Consider the following 20,337-nt stretch of genomic DNA (forward strand, 5'->3'; position numbering starts at 1 on the left):
TCCTGCTGATACGTAGACAATTACCTTTGACAAATTACTCCGAGACTTTTTAAAAAGAAACAATACTTCAATCGTCATCAAATTCCCATTAAAGCAATAATTTGTAAAAATGAAAATGACTTTGATAGCTTGACCAAAGCTTGTATCTGTAGTAAAATGTGAACAGCAGCTTCCGGAATGAGGTAATTGATCAAAATAATTTTCAAGACCCATGGCTTTTCAAAAATGTCACTTGTAAATCTGTAAAGGATTTAGTGAAATAATGGATAACTGCTGCCTACAACCTTCTGCCACACTTTGAGAGGGGTTGAGGAGAGCTGAAATTTCAGGCTATTATTTTGCAGATTATTTTAATCTTAATGAAATTCAGTTAGGGATTCAGGAGCCAAATTTGCCCGGTGTGTCTTATGCTTTACTGTTAAGCAAAGCAAAGCCCCCTAACATTGCTTTTATAGATTAAGGGGTATCATTGGCCAATGCATTTTCTTACCCTATGGTCCTGATTAAAACCACCCACTTCCTCTGTTCCCCATGGCTTCTTTGTCTCTTTCAGATGAAACATCCCCTCAACAGGATTGAACCCAACAGGTCTCCTCAAACAGAGAAAACACCCCCCACTTTAACAATACCTGGTAAGAGAGACTGGCAGGTCAGCCAGCACAGTCCTGGCACCTTCCTAGCTCACAAAATCCAATAAGCTCAAGGCCCTCCCATGGTAAGCACCCCACCTGTCCTCAGATCTATCCCTCCCCACCTGTCCTCAGATCTATCTAGTAGATCTATCCCTTCTTTGGTCTCTTCATCAAACGTGCATCTTGTTGTAACTGCAGTTTATTACTTATGTTATAATAGTGGATAGAAGTGTCTACAGAGATCAACACTGCAGTGTGTTAGGCACTAGAGGTGTGCAAAGTGGGCCCTATTCAATTTGGATTCGGCCTGAATCAGGGACAGTGATTCGATTTGTTGATTTGGATCACTGTCCCTGATTCGATTTGGCTGAACCCGAATCTAAAGATTTGGCCATAGGCACAGCTTTAAATGTTTTTTCTATGTACCTCGAGGTACCAGCATGGCTTGTGAATGCTGTGATGCTGGGGCAGATGGAGCATCCCACAGGAGTGTGGGGGGGCCCACCACATGCTCAGCGATCACCTGCAGGGGGACCCCAGGGCACACCCCCCCCAGACTCAGGAGGCACCAGTCACCGAGCTGGGGGTGGGGGGCAGTGCACTCCCCAGTGGACCCAGAAGTGGACTGGAAGTGCTTCTGGTCCACTTCCAGGTCTGTTGCCGAGCGTACCAGGGAGCACCCCCCCCCACTTCTGTGGGACACTCCATGCTCCCCAGCGTCGCAGCACTCACAAGCCACGCTGCTACGTAGAGGTATGTAGGAAAAACATTTAAAGCTGTCCCTATGTCCGAATCTCCCAGAATTGATTTGGATGGTTCTGATTCAATTTGGAGAGATTAAAGGGTCCTCTGATTCAATTTGGATTCAGAGATCTGGCCACCGAATCAGGCTGAATCTCCTCCGAATCAAATCAGGGACTGAAGCTTCACACAGCCTTATTGGGCACTACACAAACACACGGTAAAAGAGTCTTCTGCCTCAAAGAACTTACCTCCTATATAGACAAGAGAGACAAAGGAAGTATTAGTAGCACTGTTTTAAGGAGGAGGATCTGAGGTTTGGATAGACTGCTTGCTCAAGATCACTGAGGAAACCTGTAGAGATACAGGGAATTAAACTGAGCTTTCCTGAAGGGCTGGTCAATGCCTTAGCAAGACCATCCCTCCCCTTCAGACTCTGCCCAAGGCTCCCACCCATGGCCTTCCACCACGTGCCCCACCAAGCCTAGGATCAGCTTTGCTTTCATCTGGGCTCTGAACTGAAAGCAGCATCAAGTCTTAGCAGAGAGGATATTCCCTTGTAGTTGAGGGAGGGCACCACAGTGTAACATCTCTGAATAGGCATGCTTTGACTCCCCTGTATAGGGCACCGTGGCAAAAGAGGGGAAGGGAGAGGGGGTGAGGGAAGAGATTTCTCTATCCCTCCTTGTCATCTCTCATGCTAATGAGTGTTACAACGAAAAAATAAAAATAAGCACCAGTAAAATTGTATTTTTTAAAAAGAACGTGTATCATAGCAATATACTAATCCTATAATTCCTTAGAGAAGCAAATAACCTTTTCTCTTGATATAGGCACGAGGCATTGATCTGTCACACTGTTTGTTCTAGCAGAGCTCCCAGAGGTACGTTCAGTTTGAAACGTTAAGGCTAGTTCATTAGCCGTCCCTAGCTCGTTTCTCTGAGAGAATCAAGATAATACTGTGGTTAGTTAATGGCTTTCTCTTGTTTCCCCTAGAGTCTGCCTGTCTGAAGCCTGCAGGCCCAAGAAGCTTTCTTTCCCCCCTTCCCTCCACTATTAGTCACAGCTGGTAAGGCTCGCAAGAGCCTCGATTGTTTGGAAACAGCCAGATCGCACAAGCGTTTGAGTCGCACGGCTGCAAACAATACACTTGGCCCATGTTGTCATAGTGGGGACTCCTGCTTGTGCAGCAGTAGGAAGAAGAAAATGGGGAAAAAATCCTGATCATCTTCTTGTGAATGACTTTTACCACAACACTAAATAACCCCCCATCCTTCCCTACCCCCTGATTTCCTGGAAGCGGGGTGGGAAACATCCAGCCTTCAAATGGGGCTGAGGTCTCCAAAACTGGGCACATGCAGCAGAGAGAAAACGGAAGTCCCTTGCCTTGTTCTCAATGTCTATTGTTCATCATGACGGTTTAGAGGAACGTCTCCCAAGAGCCAATCCAGATCTGCTCCTAATGGATATTACCATTCCCGTACTTTCTGCTTTTAACACATTTTGCCTGTATTATTCTCAAGTAATCGCTGAAGCTACACAATTGCAAGTGCAGTAGCCCTAGTGAACCACTAGAAATAAAGTCACAGGGACAAATGAACTACTCATTAGGTTGGGCATTAAAGTGCATGCATTTCTTGTGTCTTAGCAGGCATTTGACTTCGTAAAAATGAATATCTGATGCTCATGGAAGTGAGACATTGCCATTCTGGCTAGTGTCAGGTTTTTCCAGGCAGATGCTGCCCACAATCCCTTCACAGACAGTTATTCTAGTGATGTATTTCTGTGCTGGTATTTTCTCCTATGCCAGCACGTTCCTCTCTATCTACACACTATTTCTTTGCTCATCATCATGTTATCTGACACTGGCAGTTATGAAAGACCTCATGATGATTTTATCTACCCACATTTTTTTTTTATATTTCATCCCCTAGGGAGTAGATTAAACCCTGTAAACTTGTGCCTTTACTGATGCTTTAATAAAGATATTCAAATAGCTTTACCAGGCAAGTTAATGCCATCAAGCTTCTTAGGGAAAATGTGGTAAAGTCCTTTATCAACTGAGGACTAGTTTATAAACTAGTTACTGGCAGGTAAAACCTATCTGAGGAAAGAAGAGTTGCCTTATATTGATGTTGGATTTTTTTGGGGTGTAAATGTATTAAGTATATTCATTTCAGTCTAGGTAAAAACAGCAATATGAACCTTAACAAAGAGGGTTGTTTCAATCCTTTCAGAATAGGTGGTTCAAGAGGGTGAGAAAAAATAATTCTGCCATGTACCAGCTGAAGTCCCATGGATTTCACATTTCCCTTCACTTTAAATGTCTTGAAATTCCTAGGTAGTTCACCCATCTTCTGCCCCAGGATTTCATGCCATCTACGAGTGGGACCATCAGTCCGTCAACCTTCAAGAAAAGCTATTGCTGCTTAGTACTATAATGGAGTCCCTCTCCCTTAAAACTGTTTGCAGTATCACCTGCAGAGACAAGGATGAAGAACAACAGTTGAAGATGTTTCTCTTATAGACGGCCTTCACACCAGCATTCAGATACGAAACAAGACAATAAAAGTGACTTTGCAAAGAAAAGGAAGGAAAAGATCTGAAGTGTTTCCTGGAGGACTTCTGGGTTGACTGGGATGCTAAGGGGGATTTTTTGTTAGTCTCAGTTACTGAAACGGTATGGATATGGAGCCTATCAAAGAACAGTTTTCAAACAAGACTATGTCAGTGCTTTGACAAAAGCCAACCGTGTTATTCAGTCCCGGTAAAGATCTCTTTCTTGCCTGAATTGCTCATGTTTAACATCCTCCCCCATGATATTATGATCCTTTTTCTTCAATGGTCCAACAAATGTGATTGGCAAACAGCAAAGGACTAAATAAAACCCACATCAAAGCAACAAGAAATCCTTTCCCATCCTTGTAAAAAAAATTGATAGTCTTTATGATACATCATAACAGGGAACCAAAAAAAAAAAAAAGAAAATATTTTCCCCATTTACAAATAACCTTCCTGCCCTTCAGAAATTCACATTAGGCTGTGTTTTCATAATGAATTAGGCCATAATGGAGCTCCAGAGCCTTGCATTGTTTTCCTTGGAATATTTCTACTTCTTGCAAATTCTATCACTCAAGGAGCCAAAAAAGACGCGATAGGAGGGCAAGACGAGCCCATAGCTCAATAAATTCATCATTTGTCCCCTCGGGCTCAGTTTCATAGCCAGTTTACATTATAAGCATTAGGTTGATATCACCCTCGTTGGTTTGTTTATTGGCTTCTCAAAGAAAGGTCTCTGCCTTCTCCGAACTCTCCCTCTCAGGCAGGCACTGCATCCACGAGCCACCTCCCCTATCTGCATTTAAACTCTTCTTGCTCATGCCTTACAGCCATGCTGACTACAGGGAAACCAGCCAATTTATTTGTCCTCAAAAATTCACGTTATCAAACTTTGGATCAGCCCCAGACAACTAATTGGGAACAATGTATATGTTACTCTCATGTTACATTTAGTCTTCTATCATATAACGCAATTAGCCGGTGCTATGATACTAATTTTGCAGCGTTTCTCCCTACGCTATGAGCAAGGGTATCGTCTTCCCTTTTTCTCTTTGGAAAATGCCTTGGAAAAAAAAAAACAGCAATAGGAACAACAACAAAAGAGTTGTTTCAACCTTGTTGGACTTCACGTACAACGTTTGGTGCGATTGGTTGACTGTATTCAAGAAGGTCAGGCAGAATATTGTCTTCTCGAGCCAGTATCGAGGAGCCAAAAGCATTACAGGAAGTTTAACATGGGGATCCTGCTGCTTGTTCACCCTGCAAAATGTTTTGTGATCTATGGGAGAAACATGCTATATAACTGCTCAGTGTTAGCATTACAGCATGCTTTATGACATTGTGTCTAGGTTTAAGACAGCTTCTTGCTCTCATGAGTACTCTGTTAAAAAATTATTGTCCTTTGTTCTGTCTTTTTGTCACAGAAATGAAAGAAAGCTCCAAATACAAGAGGGGATACCTTTAACATATAATTTATGGTCATCCCAATCCATGCTTTTGATAATTTGTTATGGAGATGCAGAATTCCTGTGACACTAAAACGGATAATTAATTATGTGTAATATAAAATGAATAACCAGGAATAACAATCACTAGGAAAAGTGGTATGTCATCAGGAAATACAAAACTGCTCTCTCTTCATTTCAATCACCACATCCATTTGACTATTTGCCATTCATTTATAACTTTTGTGTGTGTGTGAAATTCGGCACATCGTGTCCCTGAGCACTGAAACGGATGCAAATAAGAGAGAGGATGCTGTCAGGAAATCTGTGCACCTTTTAGAATAAAAACTGAACATCCTTTTCAGTTGCTCCAGGGGACACACAACCTAATGTGGCATTTTTCCTACAGAGTCTGTGATCAAGACAGTTTTTGGAAGATCTGAATTCATGACAAAATTGAGAGAGAGAAAAGTTCAGAACAGTTAAGTCACCCGGCAATTCATTTTTCAGAGTTGATCCTTTTGTGTTTTAATGAATGCTGAAATTTTGCTCAAGATACGCGAAAGGGCATGCGCTACAGCTTTTTTGGAACAAGGCCTTCTAGCTGAATACTAGTTTATGACTTCTTCCAGTGAAGTCATAATTGGTTAGGACATAGGATTTTTTTCAAAGCAAGCATGATTCCCCAGTGTTCCTGGGGATCAATGAAAAAAAACAGTGTGTGTAACAGTAACACTTCTGAATAATCCTCCATCACCATGAGGATGCAATTTTGGAGCTGTGATTTGGAACATATACACATTTTAAACATTTGTCTTGCAGCTTATTTGTAAATTAATGAGTCTTGATGTTGCTCCCTGTGCTTATATCACAATCTGTTGTTGGCCTTTTTGCAGTTTTAAGATCCACACTTTGGAGAATAGCAGGGGGTTTTGGAGGAATGTGCTGACAGAAGCAGCATGATCAAATTTCACTTTTAACTTTGGAAGAACTAAGATTAAGAAACACACATTTTTAGTCTACGAAAACCGGCCAGAAAAGAAACCCCAACACACTGTCTGGAAGATGAATCAAGATTGGCAAATCATTTTTCTTGAATCCTTAATAGACACAATAGCTTGGGTGTTGTTTTTTTTTATTATTTTAGTGGCAGATAGCCATTAAACACAACAATGGGGAATTATCATTTAATCATTTATAACACAGTATCTGTAACAAGCATATTCAAATGCAATGCTAATCTTTTCTGCGTTATTAAAGCCAGGAGCCATCAAAGCATTTAAGCACATACCTAACAGCTGCTGATGTGCTTAAAGTTAGGCAGGTACCTGAACGTAGCTGCATTAAGCACATAATTCAAAAGGTTACCTGTGGAAGGTTAGTTAAAGATCCCTTTACATAGGCTTGTATAATGCACTCACACTTGCTTTTTGGGAGGGAGATGCTGCTGTGTTGTATGCAAACTTATAAAATAAAACTTGTAGTGTCTGTAAGAACTTCATTTCACATATGACCTTTTACAGTAATTGGATCTGAATTATAATCAGTCACCTGAGTCCTGAAATAGATAAAATAGTTTTTAATGTTAAAAAGTTTTAGCCCTTCGTTGATTATCTATCAGTGCTTACAGTCCTGTGAAAATAAGATAAATGAGAAATTTGGTCTCTAATTAGACTTCACTAGATTTACAGCTTTTAATTTATACGCCAATGCAACTCAGGCCGGCACTAACACAGATAGAGATGGAGCCACAGTTTTCAATTGATTTAACAATTTAATTGCAGCATTAACATCCATTAACATTTAACTAACCTTTTAAACTAACCTCAGGCACAACCTTAAAGACTAAATGAAGTAAAATTGCATATAAAAAGGTACTAACATACAGCTGTAAGAAGCCAGAGTGAATCTTTAGGGAGATTTAGCATTGCTTCCCCACCTCAGCAGGAGGGAGTCTGTTTTCCTTCTTGCAAAATTCAGTAGGAAAGCATGCCCTAATTTATAGGAAAAGGAAATAGACACATTTGATGGTTATTAAGTCTCATTTATACCTTCTTGCTTATACGTGATGTCTAAAAGATGCAATATGCCTTACACTGGTCATGCACTAAAGAATCAGTTTCTTGCACAGCAAAAACAATATTACTGGATTATCTGTGATAAAATCTGATATAAGGGAATGACAAACTGTATTATGAAATGGAAACTGTATATTTTAAAGGCAACAGATACAGAGAGTCCCCATTTAGATGAGAAAAAATGTGAAGCAACTGCATTGAAGGTAATACTCACTTCACATTTACCCCTCTGATACTGGGAGACAAAGCCAAGAAGAAAAAATATATTAAGTATTTGAGCACTTCAAAATTCCAGGTTAAGGCAACAGTGGCTGCAAGCATTCATGGCTTCAGATGCCAAAACCTTTTAGCTGGACTGTTTGGTGAGAACTGTCCCACAGCAGTTCTACATAACCTGAGAACCTAGCCCTGCGGTAATACGGGCTCTATGCACGGAGGCCACGAATCTGTAACAATGTATGTCAGCATTACAGGCCATATACAGATGTTTTGTTTCTACCTGGAGAATTGCACCTCTCCCACTAGAAACCAGGAGTGTATAGATGTTCCCTCTTTTTCTTCCTCAGCAAAAATGGCTGCTCTGGGAGAAAAATAACCCAACTTCAATCAGAGAGAAGTTGCTCCTGAGAGAACTTCTCCCAGGAGAACAAAGGTCTCAACACTTTCCCACGACTTACCTGCTCTGGACAACCAGGAGGAGTGGAGCCATGGAGAAAGGTCCCCATGCCTTCCAGAGACTGGTATTACCCTGGTTTGGAGAAGACACAGAGGGCAGCTGCTCCTGCCCCTTCTACAGGCTGGCAGGGAAGGGAACGGGAGGAGCTGTCATCAGTTGTTCCCTAGCAGCTGTTCATACACCAAAGTCCCCCCAAGTGAGAAGTGGACAGGGGGCTTTGCCTCACTGCTCTAGTCCCCCTGGGAAGATAGGACAGGAACAGGTCATGCCTTACTGAAACTGGGAGCAACCTGGTCTTGGGGAGGTGCAAGGAGCAAGGGAGATGGGTCACTTACAGATTGAACATCCATACTGCTCACTCTCCTGGAATCATTTCTACCAGTGGGAATCTTCCATTGTTAGCACTGGGCCAATACTTTTCCTATCTGGTTGTGAGGATTATAAAGTAAGCTACCATTTTCTGTAGCTTAAGGAATTCTGATTTGATATTTTGATTCTAGTCAGCCTCTTTATGATCTATAGATACCGTTAATTCCTTATGTAGAATACTCAGTTTGGGGCTAAGTTTTGTGAATTTTACTCTAGTAAGACAACATTTGCATATATGAGTAATACTGTCAAAATCCTTGGGTTACTTAGATCTCAGCATATGTGAGCACGACTTCTATAATTAAGCTCTATGTTAACTGGATATGTGCTCCCACGACTATATTACATGTTATTTAATAGCTCCTGAGTGACATCCAACCATAAGGAGGATAATACACAAAACATCATTAGGACCTTGGGCATTTTGACTGTAAGGATAACTACCATATAGTCAGTATACTGCTTTGACATGATACACTATTATGGTGCATAGTGCTAATGGTCCAAGGATTAAGAGCTTCTGAACACTATAGAGTCACACCATACACTCTATTGGATCCAGTGCAGATGTCACCAGTGAGCTACACTATACAAGGATTAGATGCATATAAAAGTACATAATAAAAGTATTAGGTCAATGGTCTGGTTATAAAAAGCACGATGAGTCTATGCATTGAAACAATGTATTGTGTCACTTGGTGCTGTTCTTCAGTGCTTTCAGGCACCTCTGCTTCTGTTTGTGTTTCAGCAGTTTGAGGGTATACTGAGCGTATATGAACAATGCACGAACAATGAGCTGAGTCCCCAAGCCTTCTCAAAATCATATGGAGATGTCTATACTGTAAATAAAAAGCTGACCTTTTTGTCAACATTTGATTTTTCACTAAAACTTCTATTTAAGATTCTCTCTTTATTAATGTTTCCTAGACCGTTATGGTTACTACTGTATTACATGATTACACCACCACCATAAAGTTAATAGACTTATTCCAGCAAGTTCTAATCAACAATGTGGGTGGGTTACAATGTCTAAAAAGTCACATACTTATGACAACACGTAAGTATGTTTTAGTACCATCCTTTCTGTTCCCAAGGGAACTTATTTGAACAAAGAAATATAGAAGACTAAGAAAACAATGTTTTCAGTATAAAGAGAAGTACCGACCACAACCATGCACAACTGATAAACCAGAAATGTAACTTCCAAACTACGCAAGCCCAGTCTATCAGATAGAGGGTAGTTTGCTGGGGATCATTAAGGATTTAGTACCTGTATAGTGTCATGAATAGTTGCTAAATATAACCACATATATAGGGACGTACTCAAATAACTATTTTGTGGATTTCACAGAAACTGTGAAATCTGGGACTGTCCACGAAAGCAACTTAAAATAAATAAATAAATAAAATGCTGGCTTCCCAGTGGGAGCCAGCAGGCCTTACTGCCTCACAGCCCACCTGGGAGGTAAAGTGCCAGCTGGCAGGGCAGCGCAAAGGGCATCCAGCAACCAAGATGGCAGTTGCCCCCTTATCCTTCCCTCCCTCGGGGGCTCTCTACCAGTCAGCAGCAAGAAGAAGAGCCACCAGGAAATGCCCTTGAAATCGGTTCTTTGTGCTGCTACAAAGCTGAGAAAATTCCTTTGTCTTGCTGTGAATTAAGTAGACCCCTACATATATATTGAAGCTGGTTTCCCATTCCACTGAAAATGGGATATTTATAAATGTAATTATATTTTGAGTGGTGCTCACAGCCCAGGCTTCCCTAGGACATCAATACCGTGCTTTGGCTTCCACTATTACTCTCAGTGTCTTGCATATTCATAATAAATCAAAGCTAGGGTTATGCCTGTATTTTTAAGTATTGAGGCATTCATACTGTAACTCACATTAGAGCTCAGAGTGACCCTGTTTCCAACTTTGGTGTTATGAAAGGAGAACACTTTAACCAGAAAGTTAATGGTCTTGATCTTTTTTACACCTCTGAAAAGGGTAGATGTTGGGTAGAAATATTCATTTGACGTAGGGGTCAAATTGTTCTATTGTACTTCTAACTCCTAAAGTGATGGCAAAATGGTAAAGACCACTAAGAAAATTACAGTGTGGCCATCCCAACTTCCCTGAGCCTAGTATGAACAAAGCACTGCTTCCTACCTTCTCAAAGATGCAAAGTCTTCCTCTTCCTCACACAACTCTGTGTGGTCCACTTGCCAGGGGATAGGTAGACAACCATCGGAGCAAGCTCACCACGCATCAATGGCAAAACCAGTAGGTTAGGATGCTCAAGGGAATCCACTCTTACTGTAGCCCAGGAACACAGCTTCTCCATGAGTACAAGGAAGCCTAGGGCCACCAACAGCACATTTAGCCTGTACACTAATGCTAGGAATTTGGGGAATTAAATAGGACGGGGTGGTCCTTTGTGCTACACTACACAATGCATCTAATCATTGTGTAGTGTAGCGTGATCCTCCAGATCACGGAGACCTGGTGGGACTCCTCCTATGACTGGACTGCTGGTATAAATGGCTACACCCTGTACAGGAGAGATCGTAATGAAAAAAGGGGCAGGGGTGTAGCTCTCTATGTGAATGAGAGCTACACATCCATACAAGCTGAGATTGGCACCCAAGGGGGACAATTGGAGACCCTTTGAGCTAGAATATGAGGATAACGTAGTGAAGGGGATACAATGGTAGGAGTCTACTACAGACCTCCAAATCAGGAACAAGAGCTTGACCAAGAATTCGCCAGGGAACTGGCCGAGGCTGCATGCTCTCGGTGCATTGTCATCATGGGAGACTTCAACTACCCAGACATCTCATGGGATGAGCACTCAGCCAAATCTGATCAGTCACAAAGCCTCCTTACATGCGTGGATGAGCTCTACCTGTCCCAAGAAGTTTATGGGCCGACAAGAGGCAAGGCACTTCTGGACCTGGTACTGGCCAAAAGGGGATGATCTAATCAGCGACCTAAGAATCAAAGGGAAGCTGGGTGACAGTGACCATGAGTTGATCACTTTCACTATCCATCTCAAAGCTGGCAAGTCAGCCAGAAATGCAGTAGTCCTGGACTTTAGGAAAGCTGACTATCATAAGCTCAGGAGGCTTGTTCTTGAAGCCCTGAGAGGCCATGATTTCACAGGGAAGGGAGTTCATGGTGAGTGGTTGCTCCTTAAGGAAGCAATGCTAGAAGCATAAGAGGAGTCCATCCCAACCCATAGGAAAGGTGGTAAAAGGGCTCAACAACCCTCTTGGCTCAACGGGGAACTCATGGACCTCCTACTTCTAAAAAGAGAGGTGTATAATGGATGGAGGAGAGGAAACACCACTAAAGAGGAGCATACTGCACTGGTCCACACCTGCAGGGAGCAAACTAGAAAAGCCAAGGCTGCAGCTGAACTCCATCTGGCTACATAAATCAAGGATAATAAAAAGTCCTTCTTCAGATATGTGGGGAGTCAAAAGAAAAAACAAGGGCAACCTTGGACCCCTGCTAAACCAGCTGGGGCAGCTGACTACTGACACCCAGGAAAAACCCAATCTGCTTAATGATTACTTTGTGTTGGTTTTTCACCAGTGCAAAGGGACCACCCTGCCGAACATGATGCAGAATGACTGGGGTGAATGTATGCCCACCACTGGTGTGGATCTTGTGAGGGAGCATCTTGACAGGCTGGGCCCCCATAAATCAGCTGGTCCAGATAAGTTGCACCCAAGAGTGCTAAAGGAACTGGCAGACATCATGGTGCAACCACTGGCAAGGATATTTGGGAACTTGTGGTGCTCGGGCAAAGTACCTGAAGATTGGAAGAGGGCCAATGTGGTGCCCATCTTCAAGAAAGGAAGGAAAGAAGACCAGGGAGACTACAGGCCAATCAGTTTGACCTCAATCCCTGGGAAGATTTTGGAAAAAAATATCAATTCTTGACAGGCTCACAGAAGGCAACATTCTGAGGGATAGCCAGCACAGGTTTGTTGCGGGTAGGTCTTGCTTGACTAACCTCATTTCCTTCTATGACCAGGTGATGTATCACCTGGACAAAAGGGTAGAGGTTGATGTCATATATTTGGACTTTAAAAAAGCCTTTAACCTGGTGTCCCATGATGTCCTCATGGAAAAATTGGGTAACTGTGGCCTCGACTACTCCACAGTCCTATAGTTGGAGAACTGACTCTGAGCTCAGACCCAGAGGGTGATAGTTGATGGAACTGAATCAACATGGCACTCGGTGACTAGTGGTGTCCCCCAAGGCTCTGTTCTCGGACCTGTACTCTTTAATGTCTTCATAAACAATCTGGACACTGGTGTCAAAAGCGGACTGGCCAAGTTTGCTGACAACACTAAACTTTGGGGAAGAGTCTTCACACTTGAGAACAGACTGGTGATCCAGGCCGACCCTGATAGGCTTGCAAGGTAGGCAGATGAAAACCTGATGGCATTCAATACAGAGAAATGCAAGGTGCTTCACCTAGGAAATAAAAACCTGTATCACATTTATAGGCTTGGCAATGCTACACTGGCTAGCACCATGACCGAAAGAGACTTGGGGGGCATGATTGACCACAAGATGAACATGAGCCACCAATGCGATGTTGCAGCTGGTAAAGCAAACCAAACTCTGGCTTGCATCCATAAAGGCTTCTCAAGTAAATCTCAGGATGTCATCTTCCCGCTGTACTCGGCCTTGGTGAGGCTGCAGCTGGAGTACTGCATCCAATTCTGGGCTCCACAATTTAGGAAGGATGTGGAGAAGCTTGAAAGAGTCGAGAGGAGATTCACACGTATTATCAGAGGGCAAGAGAAGAGGCCTTATGAAGAGAAGCTGCAAGCTATGGGACTCTTCAGCCTGGAAAAGCGCAGCTCAGGGGTCACTTGGTGGCAGCCGATAAGTACATCAGGGGTGTGCGTTGGGACCCGGGGCAACACATGTTCACCAGAGTACCCCAGAGGATGACAAGGTCCAATGGTCACAAATTCCTGCAAGACCATTTTAGGCTGGACATAAGGAAAAACTTCTTTACTGTCTGAGCCCCCAAGGCCTGGAACAAACTCCCCCCAGAAGTGGTGCAAGCACCTACTCTGGACACTTTCAAGAAACATTTGGACATTTATTTTGCTGGGATCCTTTGACCCTAGCTGACTTCCTGCTGTTTGGGCAGGGGGCTGGACCTGATGATGTTACAAAGTCCCTTCCAGCCCTAATGTCTATGAATCTATAAAACTCCCTATTCATTGCATCAAACAGTGTCAAGCTGTTTTCATTTTTGGTAAGCCATCATGGAGCTTTTCTGTACACATCTGATGTCTTTGTTGCCTCCTCTGTTCAAATACCTCCTGGACTTTCCACCAGAAGTCCCCAAACTTTTCTGAGCAGTGGGTGACAATCCTAAAAGTAGGTAATATATTGTGAACAACACTATATTGTAGATTTCATAGATTTCATAGACATTAGGGCTGGAAGGGACCTCGGGAGATCATCAAGTCCAGGACCCTGCCCCAAGGGCAGGAAGTCAGCTGAGGTCAAAGGATCCCAGCAAGATAAACATCTAAATGCTTCTTAAAGGAGTCCAGAGTAGGTGCCTGCACCACCTCTGGAGAGAGCCTATTCCAGGCCTTGGGGGCTTGGACAGTAAAGAACTATTTCCTTATGTCCAGCCTAAAACGGTCTTGGAGGGGTTTGTGACCATTGGTCCTTATCATCCTTTGCAGTACTCTGGTGAACATGTGTTCCCCCAGATCCTGATGCACACCCCTTATGTACTTATAGGCTACTGCAAGGTCCCCCCTGAGCCTGCACTTTTCCAGGCTGAAGATTCCCATGCCTCTCAGCCTCTCTTCATAAGGCCTGTTCTCCTGACCTCTGATCATGTGTGTGGCTCTCCTCTGGACTCTCTCAAGCTTCTCCATATCCTTCCTGAATTGTGGAGCCCAGAATTGGATGCAGTACTCCAGCTGCAGCCTCACCAAGGCCGAGTACAGCGGGAAGATGACCTCCTGAGATTTACTTGAGAAGCCTCTATGGATGCAAGCCAGAGTTTGGTTTGCTTTACCAGCTGCAACATCGCATTGGTGGCTCATGTTCATCTTGTGGTCAATCATGACCCCCAAGTCTCTTTCGACCTTGGTGCTTGCAAGCGTAGCACTGCCGAGCCTATAATCATGCTGCAGGTCTACTATCAATCCAAAGAAATGGATATTTGTGGGAAGCAGAATTTCTTGTGACTGTGAGCAACACAGATGGATCTTGAGGGCAATGCGCTGCAGATTGGGGATCACTGGTTTGAGCCAATCTCCTACTGCTACTCTGACATCTAGAATAAGATTCCCATCTTTGATTCTCACTCTTCACATCTCATTTTGAGCCTCAGTTGAAAACTTCTCCTTTGCCTAGGCCTCATAATTATTTTTTTCCATCTATATTGATATATTATTTAACACTGGAATTATATTATTTAAAGCAGCTATAAGGTGTTTGGGGATGTAATTTGCACAAAGGTGCTATACAAAACATTTCAGTGGCATTATAAGTAAGACAGTTCCATTTTAACACTGTCAGAAAGATCTGTGAACATCTTTCAAGTAATTCATAAATGTGTCTGGAGCCCGAGCATTGGCAGATTATCTAAATTCATGTGGCAGATCAGTCAAACGCGAACTTTTACAGCTCCAGAGAGCTGAATGCCATACACCATCTATACTGAGAGACCATGCCCAGCAGACACGTGCTTGTGGAAAGATCAGCATAAAGGCATTCAAAAGGGTGTGTTCCCCATGGGTTCACAATGATTCTTCAAATTTTCTTTACCTGATTTCATTACGCAGAATTTTTGTTAGATCCTGCCTTGCATTAGGGCAGTTTCATATCAGTCTTCTGCCTTGAAAGTTGGTATATCCTGCTACAGGTAGACACTGGAGTGATGGAAAGTGGTTGCGCCATTCCCATGCAGCTACCCCTGGGGCGCTGTCATGGGATGAGGGCATGGCTGGTTCGTCCTTGCATGCCGGCAGTCCTCAGCTGCTGTAATGACACAGCCCTAGAGGCCACTGTCAGCCACTGCAAGTTAGAACAACCCTCCAGCACCACGAGCAGCTCCTGAGTCTGGCCTCGGACTCGGGGGGAAAAAAAAGAGATAACCCACAGCCTTCTTTTCACCACTGTGATATGCAGCCTAGTGACAACTGTGAAGCTTTTGTAGCTCCTCAGGGGTTTCTGACAGAATTATACCAGAGGATGGGAAATGACATGGCAAACACTTGGATCCTCCTCGTTCCAGCTAAACACCACGTCTGCGCCTGTTGGGGCCAAGGGCAATTCTGTGTGCATGCTACATGCATGGGAACACCTGCTTGTTCCCTCGTTCTATAGATACAGATGCAGAAGCTTTAATTTGCGGGCCATAAGTATATCAATAAATGCTCTGTGCATGTAATGGTAGCTGACTGTCATAATTACCAAGGAGTACGTCACTGAATCGGTCAACAGGAGAGATGGAAAAGAGCTATTAGCTCCTCTATCCCCTCTGATGGACCAGAACGACCTTTACAGTATACGTTGTTTAATGCTTTGTCCATTCTGCTTTTAAGCATCCCAAACAACTGGTCTTCTACTATCTCCTGAGATGCAGTACCAGGTTTTTACTTCACTTTCACAGTTATTTCTATGCTCAGTTTAGACTTCTGTATAAGAGTACTGGTTATACTGTAATTGATTCCCCAATCAATTTGTTACTGTAACAAATACAATTACACAGTAATTTGAAGGCAACTGTAATGACTAGGTAGATACATGTGCCTTACCTTAGCAAGGCACTGGGTAACTTTTGTCATTGTATGGTAATTCTGCTCACTTAAATTAAATTATTAACAATATTTTATGACTAATCTATACATTGAAGGGTTTTGTCTCTTTTTTCTTTTTTGTTGTTGCAAACTGCGTAAAACCATTCAGTACTCAAAACGTTGGAGATTTGGGGTGAAGACTTGAGGAAGGGTACTTTGTACCCCAAAGCTACATACCCTAGCCAGCTGTACAATTTCTAAGTGTGAAAGAGATACCCGATAGACATAGTTGTTTTTCTATAAATTTTTTTCCCCATGACTGTGGACTATTGCAAAACATTTTTGAAAGATTCAGAACCAGTTTGAAGTGAATTTCCTGCAACTTTATCAGCAATGCACAATGCAGAGACCAGACATATGTTTATAATGATTGGGTCCTACAATTAAGTGAGTAGCTGGAAATACCAGCCTTGATCCTGGGCTACAGCCAAAGCAAGTCTAGATCCACCTGACAGATGGATGTAGGCAAAGGTAGCTGTGCAGAAATGTGCCTCCCCAGACTCTTGACATAACCAAGGACCTAAGCATGAGCAGTGCCCAGTGCCTAATTTACTGGACAGCTGCAACAGCTCTTAGGGAAGAAGACACCCAACAAGAACATATTCTGGCTAAGATATTTCCCTACCAACCTCTACCCTTGCTCCCAGAGCACTGAACAGCCAGTAGTTGCTACAGGGACAGTCAGTGATACTGCATGAGACATATGCCACCACGAGGTACAGAGCACAAAACAAGCCTACAGGAGTCACAGCAAAATCCTGAATCTGGTGCATTATGGATAAGAAAGAATAACAAGGGGAAAAGGTGTTCAACATTTCTCCCCTATCTCACCCTTTCAGTCTTACATGAAAAATACAATATTCTAACATGCAAGGGAAAAGCCAACATGGACCTGATCATAGCAATTCCAACAAAACATGTTTGGCAAATTCCTGGACATCATAGTAAAGGTAGTAAGATGTCAATGTAGTGCCTGTTGAATTCAGCCATATTTTTTGTTTTCTTGACAGCTTGTGCACCAACTCTTTGGTAGCTGCCTGGCGGGCTACTGGGGAACCCAGATGCTAAGCCTCCAGCTCCTCAAATAGGCGGTACAGAGAAATCAGGGAACTTGAGTCATTGATTCAACTATCTGGGTTTCCAAGGTTCTTGGTTCTGGCTCCACTGTCTTTCCCCCAACATTAAGAAATGTTGTTCTAAACAGGGTAAAGGCAAGTTTCAAAATATCAAAAGCGTTCCAGGATGTTGAATGACCTTTCTTCACCCCACTGTAATCACAAAGACACACACACACACACACTTACTTTTAGGTAACATATTGCTTCGTAAAATGGAATGCCAAAATGACCTTGGTCCTGTAAAATTACTCAAAAATTCCACAGAGTTTCCCATTGTAACAACCATCAATTTTCATCAGCCCACATTGCAACCACTAATAAGCCCCCATTCTGCAAGGTTCATAGATTTCATAGACATTAGGGCTGGAAGGGACCTCGGAAGATCATCGAGTCCAGCCCCCTGCCCAAAGTGGGTTAGGAACTCCCATCATTTCCTTGATTCTTGAAACTCTACGTCAGGTTGGCATTGGTGGGAATACATGGAACTCAGAGGATCGGCTCCCACACCTGCCAGATCCAGCACACTTTCCAACTGGTGACAGATTTTTTGAATTTTGAATTTTTTTGGAAGGAAAATAGGAGCAAATATTTTGCAAACACTTCCTCAAAATAAGCCTCTCGCTTTAGTCAGGTCATGGCTTATACCCTAGCCATTTTTTCCACACAAATGATTTTACCTTCTATAAACTACAACCCAGCTGCAGAAATGGATGCAGTAAGGATGTGACCTTCATGAGTAAAAAAACAACGAGAAGGGGCAAGGTGGGGTGGCACTCAAAGAAGCAAAATAATGATCTCATGGGACTCAGGAGATCTAGGACCAAATCCTGCCCTTGCTTCTTCTGTGTGAACTTAGGCAAGATACACTCAGTCACTCTGCATCTCAATTCCCTATCTGTAAAAAGGAGGCAATTATATTTCCTTGCTTCCACTATGTTTCTGTCTTCTCTGTTTAGATGGTAAGCTCTTCCAGGCAGGATTATATCTTCCCCTGTGCTTCTACAGTGCTTAGCATAATGGGATACTGATCTCAGTTGGAGCTTCTAGCTGCTATCATAATACAAATAATTAATCATCATCATCATCATCATCATCTTCAAAACAACTCAGATTTAAAGATGTGGGCTGTAATATACGTTTCATTTTAAAATCACTGGATCTTAAAACTACAACATCGTTTCCAGCAATTTAGAATTTTCCAGACAGAAAAAAAATGAAAGAACTTGACAGGAAATGTGAAGTTAATTAGCTCTACGTCCTCAGCCTAGTACTTTAAAAAGTTCCCAGAAAGAATTCCATTTTTCCTAGAAAAGATGTGCAAATATGACTTGTCTGCAAATCCAATTAAAGTTGATAAATAATTCAGCTCAGGTAACTCAATATTCAAATTGAAAGCAGGCATCCAATTTGAGGGGGGAAAAAAGCATTAAAAAAACATTTTGAACACATTGTGTTACACTGATACTTTGCCACGCGAGCTGGACTTTAAATGAAATGTACTATTTTTAGTGGGACGGAAAATTGCTCTGGTATTTAATAAATAATAATATCAAACATTAATAGGAATAAAAATATTTAAATATTTATAACACTGAAGACACTGGGGAAAGGACTGGGTCCTAAATGTTTGTGTAAAATATTATCCCTATTATGACCAATGTTGGGGGGATGCAGAGAATGCAGCTCAGAGCTGCAAAGGCAGAGATGGCCCTGGTTTGCTACATGTAGTAACTATGAACTCCAAAGCTTGCAGTGCAGCCCATGCAGGCAGCCCCATGTACTCCCATCAGAAGCTGATGGCCTGTCAATAGTGCTGCCCTTTACGGGAGCATGAGGGGCCACATGTGACTCACATAACATCAGGTCCTTTAAGGATAGACATGACCTAAAAGTGATTATGTAATGAGACCGAGAGCAAGGCCTGCTGGGAGAAGAGGCAGGAAATAAAAGTCAGGGTGTGTCCTCCATTCTCTGAATGAATGGGAAGTGTGACATCTGGGAGATCTGAAGGGCATCAGCAGTTGGGAATCTCCTGGTGAAGGCCTAAAGGAAAAGCCCAAGTGTACATAGATTCAGCGGGCTACACGTGCGCTTGTAGCTGACTAATTAGCTCCACCGTAAAGTGCGTTCCATCTACACGTGCACTTGTAGCTGACTAACTAGCTCTGCAGTAAAGTGTCACAGTCTACACAGGTGCCCCTATTAGGGCATAGTAAACTAATTAACTCAGCTGTAGGATAGTATTGTCAGAGACAAGCAGAGTAGTTACGTGCAATCAAACGCATGTATAGACTGTGACCGGGGCTGGCTGGGGCATGAGGGTGCTACAGAGTTTCATAGTTTCATAGTTTTAGGGTCGGAAGGGACCTAATAGATCTTCTAGCCCGACCCCCCGCCAGGGCGGGAGAACAACAAAAAAACCCCTAAAAACAAAAACGGGACTCAAATGAGTCCAGCCAGGTAGGTATCCAGCCTCTTCTTAAAGATCCCCAGGGTAGGGGCCAACACCACCTCCCTTGGAAGTTGGTTCCAGCTCCTAGCCGCCCTAACTGTAGGGCGCCCCACACTGTAGCACCCTTGTGCCCCAGCCAGCTCCTCCGTCACCCGATGCCACCATCTGGAGCCTGGAGTTGAACCCCTAGACCTGATGATCTGGGTCAGCTGCTACCAGGCGCAGCATCATTATGTGTGCTTGGGACAGTCCCGGGCACACGTGAAGGCACTGCACCCAGGAGCAGCTGACTTCATCACAGTTTGCACTGGAGTTTATAAGTGTGCATTAATTGCATGTGTAGATGCACCCAGTGAGAAGTTATGGAGACCTATGAATTAAGGAGGAAGGGGAGGGGTGTTTCTTGCATAAAACTGAAACGAATC

The sequence above is a fragment of the Alligator sinensis genome, unplaced genomic scaffold (assembly GCF_000455745.1).
Source record: "Alligator sinensis unplaced genomic scaffold, ASM45574v1 scaffold1004_1, whole genome shotgun sequence".
NCBI classification, from domain to species: Eukaryota; Metazoa; Chordata; order Crocodylia; family Alligatoridae; genus Alligator; species Alligator sinensis.